We start from the raw sequence: 26,906 nt of genomic DNA, 5'->3' as shown, positions 1-26,906 counted from the left end.
GCAAAAATCTAATGGAGAGTGGAGGCTAACAGTGGACTATCGAGGCTTGAACGAAGTCACACAATCACTGAGTGCTGCTGTTCCAGGCACGTTTGAACTCCAATATGAATTGGAGTCGAAGGCAACAACTGATACAGCTGACCCCAACTGACCAAAGGGCTATTCCATACCATGTGACATCATGCTCAGCATATAAAGCTGGGGGGAAAGCTGGACGAGGTGCTGCTGCTCAGGGAGTGCCTGGACATTGATTGGTTGGTGATGAGCAGTTGTTTTTTGTTTGCATCACTTGCCTTTCTTGGGTTTTATTTCTCTCTCTTTTTGTTATTTTCCTTTCCATTACAATGTATTTCAATTATTAAACTGTTCTTATCTCAACCTATGAGTTTTCTCACTTTTACCCTCCCGATTCTCTTCCCCCCGATCCTGCTCGGGGAAAGTGAGTGAGCGGCTGTGTGGTATTTAGTTGTCAGCTGGGGTAAACCACGACATTTAGTAAACTGTTGATTCTTAATTCATGACCAATGACTGAATCTGCATTTTCTCTCCAAATACTCTCCCGGGCTGTACTTCTGTTGTTCTAATAAGTAATGAGTGGCAAACAGTGTCTTGCAGGGCTCTACCACTTGCTGTCAGAGTAGGTCACTGGAGAAAATGTGGCTCTTTGCGAGAGTATCCTCTTTAAATGGGGGCCACAGTAGGAAAAGGTGAAACCTGAAGTCAGTGGAGTTCTGCAGCAGGTCTAGAGAGGGATTTAGCTGACATAGGCTTGATGCAATACTGATGAAAACATGTGGAAAGCTGATCATCGGAGGTCACGGGCAGTTCTCCATTTGTACTTGCCCAGTAAGACTTTAACCACAATCCCTGTACTCTTTGAGGTGAAGGAGATCCCTTTGTTACTTTGAAACTGATTATAGTTGCAACTATAATGTCACATGGTAATACCATCACTTTAATAAGGGTGTGTCTTTGGTTTGCTTTTTGCAGGCGCAGTTAGGGTCACTGCTTGTGTGTTGCACACAAGTCAACGCACCCGTTTTTTCCTTCAAACTGGAGAGGGTCAACATGACTGTTAGACTGCAGATATTTTGATGAGAGCTGTTTTGACAAGATGCAAAAATACTTTCTGCAAAGGATAAAATAGCTGAAGGTAGAAAAAAAAACCCCTAATTTCCTTGGGACTTAATAGGATAGAAATTTTAAACCCTTAATTAAAATTTCTATCTTGGTCTGTTTCTAAGCATTTTGCTTACTTCCTCTTTTCTCTGTGTCTTTGAGAGCAGGAAACTTAAAAGATGGGAATCCAAAGCTGAAAAAAATCTATTATAAATAATGCACTAAAAATAGTAAAATGTTTATAAAGAAGTAATTTTAATGGAAAAAACATCGTATCGTTGGTAATTGCTTTTTCTTCAATAAGTTTCCCTTGAAAAATTTCAGTGTTCTTCGTGTGTTGAAATGAGTGTGGGTATCCTGCAGTGAAGCAATTTGGAGTAGTGTCTTTCTGCTTTCTCTTTTTCCTAATTTGCCTTTCCTGATCTCAACATAATTTACCCACAAACAATACACTGACTTGTTTTTTTTTACTGGTTGTTGCTACTACATTAGTATTCTAACAGACTCAATATCTGAGATTGGGTGGAATTGACTGAGAGGAGCATCTAGCCAGTAGTCACTACTGCAGGAGATGCTTGAGGGAAATTGGAAATCTCTCCTTTTTAAAGGTCTTCTGTGTGTAGGTATCTTAAGCTATTTACCAATGTTTTCAGTGAACTTAGTACCTGTAAGAGGGGCTTTGATGTTAATTGCACTGAATTGTAGCTCTTTCAGATGGCATGGGTTGTTTTATTGTTATATTGATGTTTAAGATAATTGTGATGCGTGTGGACTGCTGTAAGCATGCTTGGATCATCAGGAAGGCATAGAGGTCCTGAAGTAAATAATTGGTATCTTGCATCCTTATTCTGTTGCTCTAACTAGGTAACGTAACTCTTTCTGGACAGTATTTTTTTGAATAGATGTTTGACCCGTATGTCAGGTGACCGCAAACCAAAAACCTAATCCTGCAAACACCAAAGCATGTGTGAAACTTGCTCAGATAAGCATTTTTACTGACATGGAGATTGCTAAGATGAATAGGGACTCATTTGCATGTAGTAAGAAATCTATGAGTGTGGAATCACTGGCTCTCAGAAGTATGAAGCTGTCTGACAATTATGCTTTAAAATATGTTTTATCTTTATATAAAGAAATACTTCATGAGAAGGCACTCCCATGTGCCTTATCAGAAACAATAAGAATTCTCCAAAGTGTTTCTTTTCAAAGCCTTTCAGAAGTCTTACTATGCAGAGTATGCCTCTTCTTGTGTCTAGACTAATTTTCAGAGGTCTTGACTGGGCTGTTTAGTCTGACATGCACCACAGGAGTCTATTAAATAAAATATACTAAAATTCCTATGAAATTATCCTTTTTTTAAATTTTATTTCTTCATCAGTAGTTCCTACATGAGTAATATAAAACTGTATTTTAAAAATGTTTATTCTTCCTCACTGATACTTTCTGATTTTCATTAGATTCGCTTAGTTTAATACTCTGTCTCTCAAAAAATACTGCACCATTTGGCTGGAACTGTATCAGCAGGTATTTAGGTCCAACCAATTCATTTTAAGAGTTACTTAGTTTCTAAGTAATGCAAATATTTCTACTGATCTTTCAACAAAGCTGTAACTTTGTATCTCAGCATCCAACTCTGTGTGTTAAATAGCAGGTACTCAAATCTGTGGAAACTTCCCTGTACTTTCAGTCTGTTTCCCTATACTCAGCTGTAATGTGTTCCAAAGAGGCTAGATGTAGAGGTTCGCCACGGTTTGGGTTCAAACTCTGAATATGGGCAACGTTGCCAAATGTCATCTGTCATATTAATTTAATTGCTAATACTGAATATTTTCGCTGGGATGTCATGAATGTCCTAAAAAGGATGGGAGACCTAGTTTATAGTCCCCTGCTCAGTGTGGACTGAGTGGCCAGCTGATTACTCTGTATGGAGAACTTCAGTGGGTATGTGTGGCATGAGTAGTTTTAGGAAATCTTAATTGCGTATGCTGTTGCTTTGATGCAAAATGCAAGACAGGAGACCGAAGGAAGTAATTCTGGTTTTGTGTGTTTTGCTTTTGATCTTCTGAACAAATCTAAATTTACTGTAAATTGATCAAAGTTAGGAAACTGAAGCCAAAATTATCATTGAAGTGATGCCTGTAGCAAACCTAGTAAAATAACACTTGTAAAATTTTTGAGTGCTCCTCCTGTAGTTTCTTGCTTCCTTTTTATGGCCATTAACTAACTACACTGTATTGTTTCTGGTTGCAGGTTATTATCCTACCTGACATTTGCATATGTTAAGTCCTTATCCTGTGTCATACCTATACTTTCTTTCACATCATACACATACATGCATGCTGTGTTCAGAAAATACATTAGTTGAAAGATACTCTTCACTGTTCATTAGAAAGGAGCGTGCTGTAGATAAACACACATTTAGGAGCTTTAGATTCCCTGAATTTGAAGGGAGTTAGGCTCTTTAACATAGGCGCAGGCTCTGTGATGGGCCTATGCTTTATTTTTTTTCTTACTCTCATAATTTTGATATATAAGATTATAAAGATTAAAAGGTAAAGTTGTGAGGTCAGTCAGAAGGTATGAGTGGGGCCTGGTGTCTAGAAGTGGAAGTACTGGTGATAATTGGATAACTGAATCTGTTCAAGTGTGTTGTCACTTAAAAAAAAACCTGTTTCTTTCATGCTAACATCAAAAACAAACAGTGCTCAGATACAGATAATTCAGTATTCTTGAGACATTAATTGAAAGATCAAGCACCATAAGGCAGCAATGCAAAACTTCCTTGATTTAGTCTCGTAACTGTGTGTCATCTCTGGCCAGTAAGCGTAGTTTACTGTAAATTACTTTAATTCTTGTCCTTCCTGATAACACCGTACCACATTTTCAATTTGAAACATTGCCTGCTCATTTTTGCTTGCAAACTGCAATGTTTCTTTTACCAACTATACACACAAATATTTAAGTATGCATTTGTATACATGCAAACTGTATGCCTTATTTGCAAATGTATCTTGGCATATGTATTTTCCAACTAGGAATGTGAGTGGATTTTATTGGTAGGACTTTACAAGAGGTACATACATTTGTATTCAAATAAAAGTAATTTTTGAAAACTTTCTGAAATCATGCTGGGTTTCTGCATGGAGATTTCATATTAGAAATAAAAAATACACTTCTGTTTTACCAGATTTATGGACTCAGAAATTTTAATATGTAAATACTATTTATGTAGATCCCATCAGGAGATAGTTGTCCTGGTTTTCAGATTACTTACTTTTTGTCAGAATAAGTCAAGTGTGGACTCAGTCAAGACTGTGTATATTTTATATTCTGTGTGTCACAGACCAAGAACCTAACCAGAATTGTGCCTGATACTTATCTGCAATTTCAGTGAAGCATAACCTTTCCATTACCAAAAACAAAAGGGCCAAATTGATATATTCCCATCTAGCCAATGAGCGCATGTGGCACAGAGGACAGAAAACCATCTTTACAGCCTGAGGCAAATTGTGCTACTGCAGATTAATAAAATGATGGGTGTTACTTACTGCAGCTTCATGTGAGATGGGTCGTCATCACGTTTGTCATAACTGGCTCTATGATGGCTTCTGCATCCCTTCAGTTGTAAAGTAAAAGACGTGCGCTTAAGCCACCGTGGAGTTATTTTTTCCCCACCGCTGGGCAGTTAGCTAACTGTGAAGAATATCTACCCCTCGTAACTGACTCAGCTCAGCTGACCAGCGGTAACATGCCAAGTCACGTCAATTCAGTGGTTTCTGGTCCATACCTTCCCTCTGTGATGCATGAAAGTGCTCTGAAAACATAAACATCTAGAAGGTGTATATATATTTCATCTGTAGAATTGATGTAGTGAGTTATATTAGTCTACAATTGCTATGAGGTAGTGCTCGAGACTTTGCACAGATACACTTTTTCATTTTAGTGCAGCACTGTTACTAACATTGACTTTTACACCACAAGGTACTAGCAGAAGTCATCCCATCTGCCTTAGATATTTGTGAGCTTTTTCTCTTAGCAGTAATACGTTCATCTGTGGAGCACAGCTCACACTACAGATCTAAATGGGAAATGGTTAAGGTATACACATGATAATGGGCAAAAAAGAGAAACCAAGTTCAAGTATAACTAGGATATTTATTTTCTGAGAAGAAGTGGTAGCGTGTTGCTTAACTAGAATGCTTGTTGTATTTACAGAAAAGAGGACAGTGCTGGTTCTGCCAGTTGCTTGGAAGAAAAAGTACTTTTTTGGAATGCGACTGCAAAACATGCATGGCATTTCTGAGGCAATTAAGAGATCCTGAGCTTTAAGGGAAAGTAATTCATGTTCTGTCTAGTTCTAGTAATGTTCGTGTTCTGGGCGAACATTTCACAAAGATAGGTTTTTATTAGTAGCATTAGGAGTACTTGATTGTGGTTGTGAAATTAATACTATGATATGAGTAGCTACAACACGCTACCTTGTGCAGGAACTGCCAAGCTGTTTGCTTGGTACCAGTCAGCTCCTTTGTCCATCATTATTCCTTGAATTTGTGCTCCTGCATCTTTAATTCTTTTGTCTTTTTATTGTGAGCTGTCACTTTTATTATACTCTGAATTTCAGAACAAGAGCAGCATTCAAATTACAAATTCAGAATCCTGAAAATCTTTTTCAGCAGAATATATCAGTGTAGACATAAGCTTTGGTAGAAGTGATTATAGTTCAGCAGCTTTTGCTCTGGCAACAACGAGCAAGTACGTGTGGGAGGAGGTGGCTGAACACCTAGAGGCTTGTCTAGATGGGATGACCACAAAAAGGCACTTTCAGTGCCAGCTGAGGACATGACGATGAGAGCAATCAGTGGGGAGGCCACCCCCATGTCAAAGTGGGTGGAGGTTTGGCCTTTCTGGGTATCTTCTGCGCGGCTCCTCATCAGGCTAATGCAATTACGTGGTAGAGGAGAGAATCGGCCACCTATAACCATCCATTTAGAAATGGCTTTTGGGTGCAGGCACAGGCATTTGGCATAGAGTAACAGGAATACCCTTGTTACTGTGCACTAGTTCATCTGTTTGCTGCTAGTGTTTGGAGGTGTATATTTAGGGTTAAGAATCAGACAGTCTCAGTTGCTAATTCAGCTCTGAGAGCCCCCAGTGTCTGGTCTCAGGCAGGTCACGCTAGTCTTTATCTCAATATGCAAATATTTAAAATGAGAAGAACATCTGTTAACATCATAGGATGTTGTGTAGATGATTTAATGGTTGTAGCAGTCTGAATTAGGTAAAGTGCTGTGATAATGCCACTAAGATGGCTCTAAGCCACCAGTATGATGCAGCTGTGAAAAAGGCTAATGTGCTTCTACGATGCATTAGACATATTTTTGTAGAGAGAGGGAGAAATGCTAATAGCATTTCACAAAGCCTTCCTGAGACCTCATTTGGAGTATTGTGTCTGATGCTCTTCCCTTGCAGTGAATAGGAAGATGGACTTAAATTGGAACAGGTGCAAAGACAGACTACTAGGCTGATCAGAGTTACAAAGTATTTATCTTTCAAAGAGCGAATTAGAAAGCTTTTGTCATTTAGTGTAGTCAGTGCCAGTTAGAAGGGATAAAGTTATTCTTTGTAAATAAATTATGGATAAACGTCACCAACAAAGAACTGTTTCAGTTGACGTATAACCAGTTTTGCTGTATTGATATTATAAATTGGTTCTGAATGAATTTATACAAACTATAAGAACTTCCCTCACCATTTCTTCTGAACAGGACACTGGGGCAAAGAACCTGAACAGTTTTAAGCCTGAGTTTAGTAAGCTGCACAGCAGATTTAATTCTGGAATGACTGTAGAAAGTTAAGTTGCGAGACAAGTCTTTGGATTTGAAGTATTGAGGTCTCCAAGGGGCCTGAAGGGAGACTGAAACTGTTTGTTTTCATTATATTTATTTGGCACTAACAATGTGCTTCAGCGTTTCCAGTGGTTGCTTGTGGATAAGAAGTATATTTTTTCTGCTCTTCTCCCAGACCCTTTAATAACAACTTATTTTACTTGTCCTGTGTTCTCCCCGCCATCTTCTCATGTTCACCATGGAACCATTGCAAGATCTGGGATCAGGAATGAATCGTTCCCCCTTGGGAAATACGGGATAAAATAGATATTTTAATCCCTTTTTATTGTGTTGTGCATGGTCCGCTTCCTGTGATTGTTTATGAGAAGCTGTTACTTGGCAATTGTTAAAAAAAAAAAATGCAGCTATTGCAAAGCCATAGGATATAGACAGTGCCCTCAAGCTCCATCTCTCTCTCTATAATTATAGCCTTTCCTATAGCTATTTGGCCTTTTGAAGGGTATTGAGAAGCATTTTGTGGTGTTTAGGGCACACTGAGTGGATATACTATGGAAACTTCACAACTGAACATTCATCACATCACATGGTTACCTGCGGTTGCACGTGTATCCCGAAGGGACCATCCTGTGTGTCTGAACTATGCTGAGGCACACATTGAAATACCGTGTTGGTGATCCAGACGAGGTGTTGCATTCTTTCTGCTACTCAGGCTTTGCTGTTTGGTGCGGAGAAGTTTTTCTGTTGTGTTGTTTGAAAAATAGATGTATTTGTCTTCTTTGTGCGCCAGAAGGTTTGTTCTCAGTAAGCGCTGCCTTGCATTTTGGTTATCCCTCTGCCTTTGCATTTGCAGCATTTCTGTGAGAAAGTGGACTTCCAGGGAAATCAGCATATCGTTAAAGACCTCAGATTGAAAGGGGAAGTACGGAAGGAAAATGAGATGTGAAATTCTTTCACAGGCTCTAACTTTGGTATTGAATTAAGTAACCAGAATGTGGGCAGGAAGTAGAGGATGATAAAGAGCAGCACTTCCATTAGGTTGTCTTGTTTTTCAGAAAGCTGTGCAGCCTGTGAGATGGGTAGTGTTTATAACACATTCATGGCATAGCTGCTTCCTGGTAAGTGTGCAACAGGAAGAAGTGTTGTTCTTAAATTAGTAAGTGAAAAAGCAGCTGGTAAAGGATGGGCTACAGCTTTCTAGATTTAATTCTGGACAGGATTTAAAGAGAAAGATTCTTTTCAACGTTTCAGTGGAGGCTTGGATTAAAAAGTAAAATCCAGCTTCTTATATTGCTGGTGTTTTTAGGCTCAGGCCATATCACCAGATTTTCAGTTGACTGTGAAAAGGCCTCTACGCTTCAGGTGACTATTGTCATAATAAAGATTCATTCTTACAGGGAACCACTATAATATAAACCTGAATTTTTATAAAATACATTGTTAGGCAGTGGAGAACTCTGAAGAAAGTGAACTAGTTAAGTACGATATTATTCCTGCTTTTACCAATAACTTGCCATGAGTTTTTATATGTATTATTTGAAAAGGACACAAATAATTTTGAATAGCTCATTAATTTTATAATTGGGGCCAGTCGAATGTCATTTTTGGTTTTTTCCCATAAAAAGATTGTAAGTCCCATTTAGGATGAATTCTGTTTCAAAAATGAGTTCACAAGCGTGTACTTGTAACTTTGCTGTCTAAATATAATAGCCAGTCTTTTGAAAATTTTAACAATAATATTTATACAATAGTAGACAGTTAAAAAAATGGGTGTGATTTATAATTTACTTTGAGATCAAACATGAAAAACATGCTAGGGAATACATTTTAATGGAAGGAGCTTATACTGTGGTAGATTTCTTTCCTGTTCAACACCTTACAGATTGTCAATTTGAGGAAAAATAAAAGCACTGAGACTTTGTCTTTCATGGACCAACTGTTTGACAGCAACTGTGCTGTTTATATTTAAACCATTGGATTATCTCTAATACTTTCAAATGGTCTGAAGCAAACTTCTAGCAATGCCCTTCATGATGAGTTCCTATAATTAATGGTTCCTGAAACTACCAGGCCTCCAGCACTTCCTCTCTCCTGCAGCTCTCTGAGGTGTGAAGCTCAAGGATCAAAGAAATGTTAACTATATTGGCTTTAGGCTGTACAAAGTATAAACCCGGATCACTTGTTTGCTGAAAAGTTCTAGGACTTCTCTGTGTGATCAAGTTAACTAGCATAGCCAGACTATAATTGCTATAGCCATAACACTAAAATCCTCTCATTCTGTAAGAAAGATGTTTTGAACTGAGCTGGGCTTCTTTTGGATGAAGGTTATTAATCAAAAAAAAAAAATTATTACCAAAAAAACCCCCACCCTAGACACCTTCATGGAAGATTTTAACTAGTGTCGTGTATGATTCTGTCACCATTATACTGGTAAATTTTCCATGCCAGGAAACTATTGGATGGTAAGAATTGGGTTTTTTCCTTCAGTCATGTGGATCCTGGGGAGGCACAGGCACTTGTTGACATGATGAGGTGCAGCTGTTGAATGCAGCCAGTAGCAGAGGATGGGGCAATTCTTGGCTTCATATGGGTAGTTTGTGGGGAAAAATGATGGACCGTCATTTGTAAGTGAGTCTCTTGACCTTTCTGGCAAGGAAGTATGTGTGGGTGAACAAAGCAGCTTTTTCGTGTCACTGGTGATGGAAAATAGAATGTAAACACCATGGTAGGAGGGATGCCAGGAGTCCATGAGCCGGAAGAGAAAATAAACAGAGGAGAAGGGTTCCCTGAAGTGAATGGAGGCAAATTCTGAAATTCTTTTTATGTCTTTTTGGTCAGCTTATGTTTTTTGTTTTGTTTTGTTTGTTGGTTTGTTTTTTAAATTTATTTTTTAATTCAACATCAATCTACTACTAATCGTTACAGATACTTACTGGTACCTTAACTAGCAAACAAATACGAATATGCTGATGAATAGGAGACACTGAGAGTGCCAACTTTTGAGAAATGTCTAGGATCACCAGTGATAATTGTCTTCTGTATGAGTTACAGCCATTGGATTTTTTTAGCCTAGTTCCAAGGGCATGATTCATATTAACAGCCCCACTTCCTCCGTGGGATGTGACAGTGGTGGATTTGCAGGGTCAGGCCATACTGATGACTGAATCTCATTCTACCTTCAACACCAGCAGGCAGTATACCAAATGGAAGAGAAAGAGATAGTACAACATTAAATATATTGGTTTGACTGTTTGAGACCTCTTCAGAAGAAATAAGATTAAATACCATCTTACATTATCCTGACAGGTACCTTTTAATGTTGAGTGCTTATCAACAAGATCCAAGTATTTTGAACGTTTTTATTTCCCTGTTGGATTTGGGGTCAAATAAAGATAATTAGATACCGATTTCAGCATTAAAGTGTACTTAATGCAGTGTGGCTCAACAGAGGAATGAGTTATTTATTTGTAAATAGTGCATTCTTGATAATATTGCATTTATACTTAATTTTTATATATTGGGCACACAAAACATTTGCTGAAAGGCTGCCTTTTACTGTACAGAAATATTATCCACCGTTTGTTATCTAAATATAAAATGCAACTTCAGTCTACTGTCTTTATTTTGGATAAATCAGAGAGTTATTTTTTCTTTTTAGTTTCAATACTGGAAGAATCAAGATGTAATAGAAATTCCTCATTAGCAGACACCTTCTAGCACTGAGTCATTCATCTGTACTCATTAAGTAAAGTATGCTGTTATTAAATGGCCGCTCAGTAATACAGTAGCAGCATAGGAGGGATACGTGCTTTCTTCACTGAATCTACATAATTTCAGCAGAGATTGAGATTTTTAAATCAATAAGGGGATTCAGTTGCACAGGTTTTATTACAGGCTGTGAGAATCCTAGAGCTTAACCTCCCAGGCTGTATGTGAAAATTTCACCTTGAAGAGCGGCTGCCTCGCTACCCCTCCTGAGTGAGCACTTGCTCCTGCTCTCTCACACGTGCTTGCAAACACACGCACGCACTAATCAGCCTCCTGAGTATTTCAGTGGGTGGCACATTGAGGGATTCAGGATCAGACCCCATTTGTTGTTTGGGAGGAGCAGGATTTTGGACGGCAGCAGAGCACAAAGGTAGACGAGAGAGAACTGAGACCACTGTTGTCACCCTGAAGGGATGGGGTTGCATTTGATGGGAGAGAAGCCAGGATCTGCTGCCCTGTTAGAGAAAAGGAGCGATGTGACTGACTACTGTTTTATTATCATGAGAAGGGAAAGTATAGTGGCTCAGAAGAAAAAATGAAGAAAAGCTATGTGACTTTTCACACTATTTAGAAATAGTGCAAATGCAATCCATGGGAAAGAAATGCAAGGCTTAAACACAGAGAAATTTACCAGCACGTGAAGCAAAATGGCATGTTAAGTGTGCCATGAAAATGTGACACTGTGTTTTTGAACGAGGTGGGGCTGGAAGAAAAGGGAATAATACTGAGAATAAGCTGAGGAAAAAATTCACAACAGATCTGGTTTTAAATCCAGTGTGACCCATGTAGACTTTTATTTTTTCAGAACTTATGTCTTCTAGGCAATCAACATACAAGTTACACCAAACAAGGCCATAAATCTTAGGAAGCTAATTGCAGAAGTAATGTGAAAGATTAAAGTTTTCACTTAAAACAGTTTAGTATTTTGCTTTACATTCACCTCTCTGATACACCAGTGATGAATTGTATTAAAGATAAGGAAAAGCTCCTGCAGCATTTGCAGCACATGTGGGTTATGCCCCTAAAGTGCTGATTATACTGTGCAGAAAGGCAACTGCATTCTTTGTTATTTGAAACTTGGATTGTATTTCAGTGAGGAAATTATAGGGAAGAGAAATGAGCAAAAGTAGAGAGATGAAGGGATAAGGAGGAGTTGTGTGAGATGGGAGGATGTATAAAATAAGGGAAAAGGAAAAATCAGGTAGAAGGGCAGATTACAATCTCCCAACAGCTAGGAGAGTTGATAGGTTTAGGGTACTGATATGTAAATCCACGTTAGGAACAATCCTATGGCTAGCTGTTAGTTTTCATTGATACCAAGAAGCTGAGATCACCTAGTCTATATTAAGGTTTGTGTTACCTCTTCTTTTTGAAAGATGCCTGTTACAAGTAAGGTTGATGTCATGAGGTAATCCAAAGAACTATTTTTGTGTATGTAAGTGAGAAGAATCTTCTTAATTAAATTCTCATCATATTTGAATGTATTGCATAATTCTGACTTCTCTTTGTGTTGATTTAGTTCACATTCTGTTGATACACTCTATTGTTACCAAACCAAATATTGAAACTATTCTAAAAATAGGACTTACGCAATAAATGAAAGGTCTTTTAATTTGCTTTATTATTTTACATCTTGGAGGAATCAACCTCTCCCAATTGTGTAAAATTATCTTAAATTCAGCCTTAAGCCTCTCCCCCACAAAAAGGAGGGCTGTTTGAGACAAGACAGGAAGATGTCTTTGCTTGGTTCATACTTTCTGGCAAAAATAGGTGAGGGTATGCTATCATTTACTTTCTTCCAGTGGAATAAAGATAAGCACATTTATCCTTGGTAAACAGTGCCAAGAAAACCCTGTTCTTAATTAAAAACCATTCCTCCTTCCTCCCTCCAATACTTCATATGTTTGATTGAATCAAGGGCTGTTTTGTCTTCAGAAAGAACGTTTTAAAAAAGTACTACTAACTCTGTATTAAGTGAAATGTAGAATGAGTTTAGATTGAGATTTAGACTCTGTCTAACTTTATTTGGCTTCTTTGTAGAATTATTAAAAAAAATAAATAAAAGAGTAAGTGGTGTTAATCTAGCATCAAGACTGAAGAACCTACAGTCCACAAAGCCTTCATATAGCTGCCTTGACATCTAAATATGTAGGTGTCTATGTTTTTCAGTAGCAAAGGATTTAAGTGCCTAAAATTCTACTTCTGTACAGACAGCAATGCTGGTTTGGCTTGTCTTCCGCCGAAGTCCATCTGGGATTCTGAAATTAAGTATTTCTGCTCATTAGCCCTCGTACAGGTTTCTTTAACGCTTATCATTGGAAAATGAGTTCAGCACAAAACGCAGCAGCCATGGCTATGGCACACTAATCACAAAGACTCTGTAGGAACCAGAAAGGAAGTACGGAAAAGATAGGGAGTTGATTGTTGAGAATAAATCTGAAAATTGCCAGGGCAAGAGGCAAGCGGAGGACTTGGGAGAGTAAAGCAGGGGAAAAAGCATTGGAAAGTAAAAAGCAGTGCGGAAGAGCTAACAAATCCATGAAGGAGACAGAAAGCTGAGAGATGAGATTAAAAGGAAAGCTGGTATATGAGAGCTGGGAGCTAATGGGAAATGGGATTCTGGTTGTGGGGAGGGAGCAATATATTGTGTAATGAAGCTGATGAGAATGAAGCAGTTACTCTAAAGAGGCAGGGAGACAGGGCTGAGATCAGAAACAGGAGACCGAGCCTGATAACAAGGAATGTGATGGGGGTGGTGGCACATGTCCCCGGTATTGGCAATAGTACAGCTTGGGTGAGAAGGATAGGTGGCCAAGTTTTGAGGAAGACTGCTGGGCATCTGTATTGAACAAGATGGAGCTTCTTTACAATGGTTACTGCCTTTAAAGGAGCTGGAAATTAAACCAAGCTCAGAAAGCTGTCTTGAAGCATGTCGTTTGAGTTATGGAGAACAAGCGCTGCACAGCTGGGAAGGTGAAGACCGAAGGTTGTCTAGAACGTGTTAACTGAGCTCCCTCGGACATACGTGTTATGATATAGTTTTAAATTATGTGATCTCAGAATTGTATGGTCTTTTCATCTGGACCAGAAGTGTACAAAGACTGTGCAGCAAAGGAGACACATCTTTGAAAACCTGTTGTTTTCAAAAAAAAAAATAATTGTTGTAGAAACTTTAAGAGAGGTAGTGAATGGGGCAATGCACTACAAGAAAGGAAAGATGCGTTGCCTAGTTTAAGGCAGATGAACACAGCTTCCCCAGAAAGTTAAAGTATCGTATAAGGCTAGATACTCTCATAAATGAGTTTGAGGACTCTCTGGTTGAACGCTATAGTTCATAATGCTCCTAATTCCAAAGTTTCATTCTTTAAGTTCATGGTCTATGGGGATGATACGACGTCCCTTCCAGGGGACTGCAGTGCAGTCTGTGGTTATCCTGACAGCACCAAAGAGGAGCTCTGTGTGAGAACTAGCGTTTCTGTCCTCAGAGTGCTGTTCTAAAATGGCACAGAATAACCTGGAGTAGATGCAAGCGTAGAACTGTGCTGTGACCATACGTGACCATATGTGACCATACACAGTTGATGTGTTGATTTTCCGTACTCTCTTTTCTTCTTGCAACTGTATTCACTGAATGAGGTTAGGGTCCTGTGGAAAAAAATGGGATGTCATCACCTAACACAAAGCCTGTCAGACTAGGTATGAACAAGGGGGGCCAATTAACTCCATATCCTTAAAAAATAAAAATAGGGACTTCTGAAGTGCTTACCTTTAAAAATTTGTTAGTTTCCACCTCATCGGACACCTTTCTTATTTTAAGATTTTAGAGTTATTGAGGATGTTGATGTTTATATAGACTTGTTGACTTTTGTTTTTTTAAATGGCATGCTTTCCATATATTTATCCTGGGAAAGTCTGGATGCACGGTGTGCAAAGAAAACCTAAAAACTAGGAAGCATAGTTCCAGTCAGTTTTTTAATTTCCATTGACTTCTGGTAAAATTTTTCTTTTTAAAAATTCTACCTTGCTTACTTTTCCAAATATGTATTTAATTGGATGATGGAGAAGATGAAAAATAATTTTCTTGTGTTCTGATGTAACTGTAATTATATTTTAGGGGAACTAATTCCATCTTTGTTTTCTTTCTGATCTGGTTATATTATGACCGTGGACAAAAGTAAGACTGCGATTACTATTTAGGGAGACTAGGTTCAGTTGTTGTGTCGTATCAAGTGCATTGCTTTTCTACTGTGTTATTGTTAGATGGGCTGCTCTAAATGAGATGGTCTAATTTGGAAAAATTTGAATATGTGCAGGTGGACTTTTGTGCGGCAAAGCCACGCTTATTTAATTGGAGCTCCATATGCCTGCAAAAATTTATTCCATATGGTTGAATGTGTTCTTTAATTCATACTAGTGCCAGAAGAAAGTAGAATAACTTTATTTTTTGAGCTCCTCCTTAACTAAGTGACATTGCACCTGTACACAAGCCTTCTTTCACTTTTAAAGTGGTAATTGAATATGTAGGATTTTCTTGTTTTAAGGTAGCTTTAATCTGATGCAAACAAAGCCTTAACTGTGTTGCTGTCTGTTTGTACTCTTAAAAACAAGTGATGAAATATACCTAAATCATGCAATCCCACCTTCTGCTAGGTTGCATTTACATGAGGCTTCTCACAGAAAACTCTTTCATTTAAGGTTGTGCTGAGTCTAAAAAAACATATATATATACACACATATATATGTAGAATTGGTCAAATAAAACCCAGTCTTTTTGCAGGGAAAAAAAGCTTTGCGTTTGCTTCTGGTTAAGCAAATTGATGGGAAATAATCCTTTTATAAAAGCTGGATATCTGAATTTTTGACTTGCTAACAATTAGGGGCCTTAAGAATTGATATAATCAAGAGGTGAACTTACAAGGAGTTATGTAAACTGATTTTCTTTCCTTTGCTTTTTATTGTACACAGGTACTCAAGGATAAAACTGGCCTGAAGGGAAAATCTGGGGGAAACTGGGGAGCTTGACTGTTCTTGCCACCTGAGTAAGTGAATACTTAGCGGGAAGTAAGCTCTGCAAAATGTTAGAACTGTCAAATATTTTTCAGCATCTCTGTTCCTAATTGCAATCTGTAACTTGAGACAGTACTTTGGCTTTTGAATTGAAGAAGATTAGAAATACTAGGGCTAGCTAAAGGGAATGTTCTATAGAGCCTTCTGTGCTTTGCCATAGGTTTGCTTTTTATTGCTACTCTTGAAGCCTCTATAAAATTAAACATAGATTATATGCAGGATTTCTTGATATTTTGGTGTTTTGCCTTTTCAGTTACTTATCTTGAGGCTAATTTCTGAGTTTGAAAGACCTCTGTTTCTTAAAGTTAAACTTGATCTTGCTGGTTTGTGAGCATAATAAGGCACTGAGATTCAGAAGGACTGAAGTCACAAGGAGAGGTCAGGTTAAGTATGAGGTCATCAGAGGACGAAATCTCAGACGTCAGCCTCGTAGTGGCCTTATATGGTTGTCTTGGAAAGGGGTAAATGCTCATTTCACGTTGTTTGAGACAAAAGCTATTGTCTCGGTTTGGTTTGCTTCCATTAAAATAGTTGGATTTACTTCCATTAAAACAGGACAAGGACAGCTTTTCTTCATCAGCTTTGACGGGGCATGTGGCAGACATTCCTAGGCGTCTGAAGGTCCTCAACCAGTTCCAAACCCAGCCTACACAGGTTTCTGAAAAGGCAGGAAGAATATAGAATATTTTTCAGTTACCCATCTAGCTTCCTTTCCTGGCAATCCAAGCGTTATTCTGGTTACAACAAATTATTTTACATGTCCAAAAGGTATTTTGTTGTATTATTTAATGTATTTATATATTTATGCATATTCATATATGAAAAGCATGTAATATTAATGAGCAGATAAGTATAGTATTGCATGAAACTTCTTTCTACTGGTGACGTATTTTTAATAATGAGCAAGTTAATTGAGTTTTCTGAAACAATTGCCAGAGCTGGAGCCTTTCTTCCTGCTAGGATTTATCATGCTAAAAGAATTATGTTTAGTTTTGGAAGGCTTCAGTAAGTTGAATATCCTTACTGGTATCTACATTAAATTTTACAAACACTACTTTATCAGCTGAGAGTCTCTCAATTTAATCTGGTCTAAACTTGTTATCAGTGCATTTTATTTCAAATCTGTGCTGTGGTTTAATCATATTCTTGTACTGAATACATGAATTTATAAATTGATATCTGTCACGTCACTGCATAAAAAAGTATATTTAATTTTGCCATAGTGTTTACTGTCTTTATCTCTTTGTGATAGAGTAGTAGACCAAAAAGTCTCTCATTGCTTTTGATACTAAAGAAAATTAAATATGTAACTTAAAAATATGCAAGACTTTGAGCTATACTCACATAAGGTTTTAATTCGTTCAGAAATGCACCGTGGCAGCATTTACCATTATCACTTTTTGATTTGTAAGTTAGGTAGTGAATCACAAATAATGCCTGAGACTGTATTATAAGTAACTGGTTGCTTTCCTATGCATTTGTAGTTCTCATTGAAGTTCTGGTTCCTGCAAATTTTGTGCCTTGTCATACTTGCAGTCATGCGTCGTTTTAGGAATTAGGTCTATGGACTAGCAAAGAGGTGTAAGGTTTATTAAAGGAGAAAAGTTCAGTATTCTTAAATGATAATGGCATGTTTTGAAATCAAAATTGGCTCAACAGCTCTATTTTAAATCCAGCAGGGACCTTTGAGAGAGATTTTCGCGTTGTTTCTTTTAACTTCTATACTAACATGCAGCAAATGTTTTCATTTATTTCCTGTGTTATCAGTTCTACTCTGCATTATTTTAGTCTATTGCTTTTGACAGTGATGAAAGACAGGTATTTCCTGACCTTTTGTATTTTGGGTGCTACATAAGCTCAGCTGTTTGCTTTAAGAATATTTTCTTCTCCTGTCTTGTTCCCTTTTCCTCTTTTGGAAGGCAGGACAAGAAATTCTAGGTGCAATTGCATTATTTTTTTTTTTTAATTGTCGTTTAAGTTTTGTGCTTGTGTACGTAAGACAAGAGCTTACTCATACAAAAGAAAGGTAGTCATTCTGCTAGGCTTGAGGATTTGTAGGTATAGTGACTTCTGCCTTGACAAAGATATCATGTCAAAGTAATGTTACTTTTTACTTGAAAATTGTCCTTAATTGGTGTTAGAGGAAGGCAGGAGTCAAGAACTATTGAACTAAGAGCTCGGGATAAACCAATTAAATTGTGTAATCTATTCCTTTATGAATAAAGGATTGATCTCTAATTTAGGTGTTTTATCCAGTTTCTTATTTGCCAGTTATTGTATTTCCTGCATCACCTACAGATTTTCTCGTTCAGACTTGAAATTGAGTGCCCTGGGGCAAGATTTTCTCAAGTTAAGCATGGAAATGAACTGGCCATGTTTTTGAGACCATCTTGCATGTAGCAGCTCTTGTGCCTGGTGTTCTGGAAAGATCGATGGGTTTTGCAAATCTGCATCTGTGTTTGAAACAAGATAAAACATATCTGTGACTCAACCCTCTGTGTACTGTATTACGTTACTTTTCAGGGATCGGTAGGTAATAGTCTGTACTGTATTTAGAGGCTGAAGTGAAGCCAACTGGTACTGTTGCTGCATCCTGTTGATACTGTAGGATGAAGATCTTCAACTTCTTTTGGCAGTTATTTCAGGGAGATAGTTATTACTTTTTTTTAAATCATATTGTATGGTTTCTGACAGTTTTTAAAGATATCATATGCTCTGCTGTTCGTAGTCTAGAAGTCTCTGGGGATTTAAAACTCTTTTCTACAATATCTCTCTCACAAAGTTCAATTAAGTTCCTAATTAGAGTTGTATCAACTTAGCATCTACCGAAATCCTAAAAAAGCTGATGTTCGATGGGACAATTCTAGAAGGCTTTTTAATCTTACGATAAATTTTTAGTTGAGGATTTATTTTTGTAGTATATTTTTGAGAGGGGTTCTTTCTTGTTCGGAAAGTGGCGTTTGAGTAATGGAAAGCTTCAGTAGCTGAAATTTTAATAAAAATGGAACCAAACAAAGTTATTTAAACAATTTTATTTGTTAAAATATCTTGTTCTCAGACTGCTAAGAGAACTGTAGTTCCAACGCTCTCCCATGCTTTCTGTCTTTGAAAGACAACTTCTTTTGATCAGGCTGAAAAAGTTGATGAAATTGTATCTCCTTGTTTTGCCTGAAGCGAAATGACACAGCCTTTCGTTGGTGTTTGGAAAGTTGTATATCACTAAATTTGAAAGGTACCAAAGTCCTGTGGTTGGCCTCAGCATTAAAATATATAGACACTTCTGCTTTATGAGGCTGTAAACCAGATAATTCGTCACTAGTGGGGACCTGGAGGTAGACGTGGGCTTTTAAAAAACAATAAGTTATATTACAAATTCCTTCTGGAGTGGGAATGTTGTTTTTAGGGATTCCTGCAGAGTGGAAGCCTATTATGGTGGTATTGTGCATGTAGTAAATCATATACTTTGCCTAGGTTGTTTGTTGTTTGGGTTTTTTTTTGTTTTTGTTTTTTTTTCTTAAAGGTCTAAGACCATTCAAACATTCTGTCATAGTAACAAGTAGTATCCTCTCTGCAAACACAGAGGGGGGAGAAATGATTGTTATTTTTTTTGAAGTGTAATATTCTCACTATATAAATAAATGTTAGTGTGCCACACAATTCACGTGAACAGCAGTGCAGCTGTATTGCTGTTGTCTACCCAAAGAACAAGAAATGAGAAGGAAAGAGGGGATGACGAGGGGGATGTGTATCAGAGATCAGCGTTGTGGTATGAATGAATTGATGCTGTGGTTTTATTGGGGGTGGGGCAGACTCATTACAGGAGGCTTCATCTGTTTGCTGCACTTCGATATTTAGAAAGCATCTTTAGTGATCCTTTTTGCAAACCAGCTCATGCAGTAACTGGCAAAACAGAAGCAATTAGTGGTGTAATCTCAAAGGGAATCTCAAGCTTCACTTTAAGTGCAGTGATTAAATCCACTAAAATGATAACCATTGCTGCCAAGAACTCCTGTAATTGGTCACTAATGTATTTTGTTGTAGCAGTCGATAACCACTGGATTTCATGCATGTAATTAGTAATGCATACACGTTTGGTCAGTAAAATTGAAAATCCTAATAACCAAGGCTAGAGGGGGTGGGAAGGAACACAGAGCTGGAGAACTGAAATAGTGCTCTGTTGATAGTACCTAACTAGAACTGTATGCTTCAATAAAACAAGTGTCCTACTGTGCTGGAATACAAATGGGCTGTCTGTGGCAGGATATAGCAAAGACGTTTGGCAGAGAGGGATTTGAAAGCTTCTGGCATAATGTAATTGAATTGGCCATTTCTTTAAAGATACAGCAAATTGTTTGCCGCGGCATTCATCATCATAAGGAAGGTCAGACAGCTTGCCAAACATATGATATTCATAATAAAAAGTAAAACGGTGACGCTTACATTTAAACACAAATCATGTTAGCATGTTTGTAAAAGCTGTGGAAATGAATGGGAAATATTTTTGGTGGCGCTGAGGCATTAGTAATCTAAGTAAGACTGTAATTCAAGAGGGGGAAAGCTTATAGTCAGGGAAGAGACCCCCAAGGGAATTCAGCTAGTGAGCAACATATGATCCCCCTGACTTGAGAGGATAGTAGGTGTTTTGGCAGGAGTATTGCTGACTCTCTCTTCTGATCACTTAAGGGAAGATAAGCTTGTATGATCCTATTTTTTCCCTCTTAAGAAAACAAAGGGGAAAATAACAAAGGAGAAGGACTTAAGGAAGTCTTTAAAAAGAGGCAAAATCTAAACTGAAGCGTTGCTGGGTTTTGTTAGTCAGTTACACTGTGACAGAACAAGATGATGCAACAACCTGTAGCATATCTGAAATGTTACAAGAAATGCTCAGTATTGGTACACTGGGAAACCCCTCTCCAGTCACATCCAGAGCGCTGAACACAAATTGCATGATGACAGGGGCTTTGGGCCACACAGTGATGCCTCTGCAAATGAGTAGCTGTTAGCTTTTAGGTTCTAACACATTCAGGAGACTGGCATTTTGATTTCTTGCACCACTGCACCACTGATAGGGTTGGAAATGGGAGTCAAAATAATTAGATTGGATATATAGATCCTAGCAAACCAGCCAAGAAAGCGGCTAGGCTGGGGAGGGCTGCTCTGAATTCTAAAACGTGCCAGCATTTTTTTATGAGAGGGCGAGGACGGAAGGAGTAAACTAGAGTGCAGATGCTCGCCATTTATATTCAAAGCATGTAATAAAATAATTGAATATATGCTTCCTCCTATTAAAGCCTGTTAAAATCAGTAATAAAGTACATTAGCCTTATATTAAAAAGGGAGCACAAATTTTCAGGTAATATATCTTAGTTGCAGTATGCAGAGTGTATAGATAGGCAGGCTGGGAAGTGGTCTTTTACATCATCCGAGGCATTCCTCCTTGCTGATACAGGACTGTTCTCATCAATGCATTTTCTGTTACCTTGTCCAGCAGTATGTTTGCAGTATTCCCTCTGGCAGTTTTTTGCACAGGGCCAACAGTTGTTCCCCTCCAAAAAGCCTTCCCTGATAGTCACTCAGTATTTCCCATTAAAAAAAAAAAAAAATCTTTCCATTTACTCCTCCTTCAGTTTCCACATCTGATAGAAAATGTCATCTTTTTCTGCTATGCAGATTCCTCCTTTAGATATTTGTAAACTATTACCCCACTTTCTCTTTGCCCCACTTTGTCATTTCTCATCTGTACAAATTTATCTCTCAATCTTTACTCAAAAGTCAGTTCTTCAAATTTTTGCTTTTTAGAGACCCCTCTTCATTTAACCAGGAGATTCAGGAGTCCGGGTCCTCCTAAATTTATAGAGGATATGTTTTTTCTGTTAGCACGATTTCTGTTGCTTTTTTAAAATTCTACTGTGTAGCTTGCCTGCCCATACTATCTCATACTTCATTTATGGCTCAGTGCACTTTTTCCCTTCCTTCCCTTCCTTCCTTATTACTTTTTTTTTTTTTTTTTGGTACCAAACTTGTTATATCTTGCATTTTCCCAGGTAATATCTCTGTTACTTTCCATTTGTGCTTCTGTGTTTCCTTTTCATTGCATTAAATCCCAAGTTCTTGTCTCTGCAAGTTCTAATCTAGTTAGTTGATGTTAAGCATCAGTCCAAAATAGCCTAGTGGTTTGTGTGCACATCTGCGATGAAGAACGCAGCGGATGCAGTATCTCCTGTGCTTTGAAGCCAGATGTACAGGGCTGTGTCTCTGCTAATACTATACGATAATAACACATGCTTAAGTATTTGCCTACTTTTGCAGAAGCCTGTCCTGTGTCCCGTCCCTAGAACACTGGCTGAACTTGTAAGCAAATCCAGCAGTTATTGGCCCCAGTTGTAGTCAGTGGAAAAAGCTATGTTGAGCTGTTTCTGAACATCCTCGTTTTGAACTAAACACCAGCATTTTTCTCCTGCTTCCCTACTCCACATCTCCAGGCGATTTTAGATGTTAGTTGTCTTATTGTGCTGTACAACTTGCACGTAAGTCTACCATTCAGTGATACAACGTTTTGATGTAGGATTGAAAAACTAACAAAAAAAAAAGTGTATTTATTATCCATATGGAATGGACGATATTTAACTAGTATGGAGGTGCAGTGGAGGTGCAATACTCACACCTCAAGCTCAGAGTGTTTGGACGTACTGGGGAGAGAGTTTGAGAGTTCTGGAGGAGCTCATCTTCCTGGTAGGAAACTGATAAAATCCAATCTGTTTTGTCAAACAGAGACTGAAATTGTGAGTTGGTCATCATCTGGTAATAAGCGTCTGAAGATTTATGATATCAGAAGGATCGTTTTCTTGGTAGTTATGGAAATAAAAAGATGCACTGGAAATAAGCTAAAGGTAGAAGAATTCAAACAGGAAACAGAATTGGTTTTTCCCCCAGTATTCATAGCTATTTTAAAACTGGAAAATTGCTGAAATTGAGATGAGGAATTGTCCATTAGCTGAAATTTTTACATCCTGTTCTGATGCGTTTCTAAAATACGTATTTCTTTCAATGTTTCAAAGTTAACATGTAATGCAAGATTTGCATGTTTGAGTTTCAAAACTTGTGTTATTGAAGAAGCCCAGTTAGATAATGTACTGGTCTCTTTTTGTCTTCATGCTTATGAAGGTCTTCAGTTAAGGTTAGGGCTCTCATACACACAGATTACTTAGCTGAGATGATGGCCGTATGTTTCTGGAGTGCAGTTGCAACACGGCAGTCACTGTGCAAGAAACTGAAGAAATAGTTCAGTTATTTGTCCTGCTCCAAAAGTTACCTTTATGATGCCTTCTGCCCAGTGCTGCTCTTCTGGCGGATAAAACATACAGCCCACTTAGGAGCTTGGCAGTGATGTTTTTTATAGAGAGAACTTAGAAAAAAATGTTATTTTCTTTTTAATAATTTTTTTCCTTGACCTTTATCTGCAGTGAAATTGGCTCGCAGTATCGTAGCCGGTCTAAATACAACATTTTATTTATGGCAATATATAGAACAAGTGGAGTTTGGGAGAAGACGAAAGAAATTAAAGAATCTTAGCTTTTTTAGATGAATAATTTACTGAATGTGAACGAATGCAAATGCTACTGTCTTGAACAAAGAGATCAAATTAAATACCTTGCACGGGTTCCATAATGCCTGTCTAAGAGGACTGCAACACTTGATCCCCCATGTTTTGACTACTGCCATTCAGTCAACAGTATAGCAGTGTATTTTACACAGGCTGTAAAAACAAGGCAGCATGTTACACAGGTAATATTTTCCATACCTGTTAGAGTGTTAAATGCTATTAAATATTTCCCATTCCAATGTATAAATAACCTTCTGTGGTGTGAATTCTAGGTAATGCAAGCACCTTATATATTTCAGCACCACAGCATAGCATTTGTTTTGTTTAGGAGACCTGCAGATGGCTTTAATCTTCTATTTTAAGTTATTAAAAATCACATGATATAAACAGCAGGATGTGCCATGTAGCTAACTTGATTGTGCTGTAACTCAGAACAAACCGGGCTGTTTCTTCCTTGTCAGGAAGACTTTCTGTGCTTGTTGTTATCTTACCCTTGGTTATTGGAACTGTGTTTATGTCCTTCTTCTACAATAATCTTCAGAACTAATTATGTTCAATTCACTACCAATGCACATTATATGGGATGACTTCTTTTGCTGTACAACAAATGAATTCGTCTCTTCATTACTGTGTGTTGGCTTTGCTTTTGAAGGCCATCTGAAAATAGGTAAAAGAACGTTCAAGTTCATTTGCTTTTTCTGATCTCTTATGCAACACTTAGAAACAGGGTGAGTGGTCTCCTCTTGTGAGATAGTATACAATCAAGGAAATTTTTAGATTATTTGTAAACTGGTAGAGAAGTTTCATTTACACACAAACTTAGCTGTAAAGAGATGCATATAGTTAATTAGTTAAAAAAATAAATATTGTGGCTGTGTAGGACTCAATTTTACCAAAGGACGTGGAAAATGTTTTTGTGTTATTGAAACAAAACCCATTATTATTATGTGATCTTAGGGAAATGTGGTTTTGAAGCTTGCTTTGTTTCCATAGCAAGTTTTTTAGGCTTTCAAAGCATTAGTTCTTATATTAATAATACCCTTCTACCCATGTATTGTTTGGAAAAATTAGGCTTGTTCAGGAAATGATAAGTGACAGCACTGGTATCTTAGCTCCCTACCTTGGGAAGTGCTTCCCTTATTTTCCTTTTCCGTGCCCTCTCCAGGAACAAAAGCAATACAAAAATGCAGATGTTGAAAGGCATGAAAATGTGTTTAAAGTATTTTCCTTCTGTCTTGGAACAATGGTTGCTGACAGCAGAAGGCTTGCTTGCTTGTTAAAATTAGATTTGAATCATCAGTGTAATAGCGGTAGGAAATTGTAGGATGGAAGGGTGCCAGGAAGCCTATCTATATCTGCCCTTTCAGTATGTGTAAGGTGGGCCCTGAATGACTTTAGCTGGCTCCTTAGTTGAGCAAGCTTGCCCTATATGACAAGTACTCGTTTAAGCATCCTTAAAACAAAATACTTTGTACCTGGGCAAAAGCCATTTAGGTGGGTTACCAAGAACAAGACACAAGCACAGCAATGCAAGATGGCTGTTGCAACTTACACTTCTGAAGCGAGTATTTCTTGTTGGTTCCTTACATCACATTTAATTGGGCCCGAGCTCATTACCTCTCACCATTTTCCTGGACTAGGATAAAAAAATCTGTGGTTTAGGGCTTGGTTTATTGGATTTGATGGTTGTAAAAACACTGCAAAGTTTTCATGAGCTAGCTGTGAGTTAAATAGAGGACGATGTCTGCTCTGAAGCTGCATCAGAGTCAGCATCATTCTGGCTTATTCTGTTTCTCCTCAGCTGTTTTAAGGCAGTCCGGTACCCAGTTGCTTCCTTGCTATAGTTACTATCCATTGGCTTTGCAGTAACCCAATTTATGGAAGACAGTGACCTCTCTATGCACCTTAAAACCATTCACAGAAATGGCTGTTATTCTGCTGATGCGGAAAGCAGCTGCCCATTTAAATCTCTTTTTCTTACAGAGGGGCTGGTTATGTCTCTGCTGTGTACTGGCTTCTATTTCATTTCTGGTGTGGTTTTTACACTATTTCCATAAGCAGCTTGGTTCCTGATTACTTCAGGGAGTGTTTTGCATGATATAATGGTAATTGATATCAGCTGAAGTGCTGAAGCTACCAGTCCCCTAATTTAAATTAGTGCCAGTCGGAAATGGGAGAGCCAAAAGCAGGATTGTGCATGGGAGAGGTCTCTGCTTTTGGTAATTATTTAGTTTGCTCTCACAATGGAGTAAGAATTTTCTGTCCTTCAGGTCATGTGGTTATTCTTGTCCTGGGTGGCAAAGTGGAATCAAAGTGGTTGTGAAGGGACGATCAAGGAGGAATTTTAGTTTAAGTGTTTAATGGTGTTTAGTGCATTACTGTTCTCTTCATCAGTGCTATGAATGCAATCAGACATATTTTAAAATAAATCTACATAAATAACTGGCTTATAATAATGCAGCATTGGTTTATATCTTTTTATATCATTTGTTTACATCTACTCCACTTAATGCTCTCTCTCTTGTATGTACGTATGTATCCATCTGTATGTATCTGGAGTTTATATATATAATGTTTATTTATTTTATGGAGACATAAGCAGTTCTACAGCTGGACTGTACTGTTTATAGGTATTATTTAACTGTTGGCAAATATTTGGAAGGCGTGGGACCACCATAGTTTCATGAGACTGGTATAGCAAATTGGATCGTACCCAAGGGAAAATTGAAAGTGTTGCCTGAGGCCACTTTGAATTGACCTTCTTGTGTATTCAGCTTATAGACTGCAATCCGCACTCCTACGTGTGTACCAACTGGAAGAACAGTGGGTTATGTGGAAGATTTTGATGGAAGCTACTGATGTATTTGTGTTTGAAAAAATGGAAGGGAATTGATCTAGTTTTTTTCTCTGGAGTCCTTACAGGCCTGGTAGAATGATGTACTGTCAGGTAGGCTTCAGGTCACCCAGATGACAGTGGCTTGCACAGCTCCACTGGTACCTTGTTCTGCTCTCCAGGTTATGTTTCCAGAAACATAACTGAAGTTTTCTTTTCTGTACATTGATTTCATTATTTCTTGTTATATCTTTGCTGACTAATCTAATTCCTTGTCCTCTTTTTGATATCCTGTGTCATATTTGTAGACAGTTGTTTGACATGTTTCTCAAAACAAGGTCAAGAGCCATTCCCTTAAGTAGCCCAGACACTTGTGTTACATAGAGCCTTTTTGTAAGCGTTCTTCCTATTTGTCTTGTCTATAAAAGTATGTAAGTCTAACCTAGAACATTAAGGTTTTTACAGCCTTACCTACTTACATTCTAGTTCAATTCAGTGCATTGTAATATTGCATATACTCTTAATCACACTGTTAGCCAGTATCATCTTTAAACATATTCCATGTCCCCTGGGTGTCTACCTACCATCTGTTACTTTATCCCATTAGATTTCCACCAGATTTACCATTTTCTCTCCAGCATACTGTGCTGAAAAAACCCTGCTTTTAGTTTCC

General features: G+C 37.9%; 1 protein-coding gene across 6 annotated transcripts in view; it reads left to right on the top strand.

Annotated features, from left to right (window-relative positions):
• Window positions 1-26,906, top strand: part of TBL1X (transducin beta like 1 X-linked) — a 202,474-nt gene that overhangs the window by 46,134 nt on the left and 129,434 nt on the right. For 5 of the 6 annotated variants that reach the window (XM_074606827.1, XM_074606818.1, XM_074606836.1 and 2 more), the window contains one exon: window positions 15,696-15,769. The exons of the other annotated variant lie outside the window; for it this stretch is intronic. The gene's annotated coding sequence lies outside the window, so the exon portion shown is untranslated. The remainder of the gene's footprint in view (window positions 1-15,695; window positions 15,770-26,906) is intronic. 6 annotated transcript variants of the gene reach the window in all.

Source organism: Larus michahellis, chromosome 1, assembly GCF_964199755.1.
Source record: "Larus michahellis chromosome 1, bLarMic1.1, whole genome shotgun sequence".
Taxonomy (NCBI): domain Eukaryota; kingdom Metazoa; phylum Chordata; class Aves; order Charadriiformes; family Laridae; genus Larus; species Larus michahellis.
This window is presented reverse-complemented; position numbering and strand designations above follow the sequence as displayed.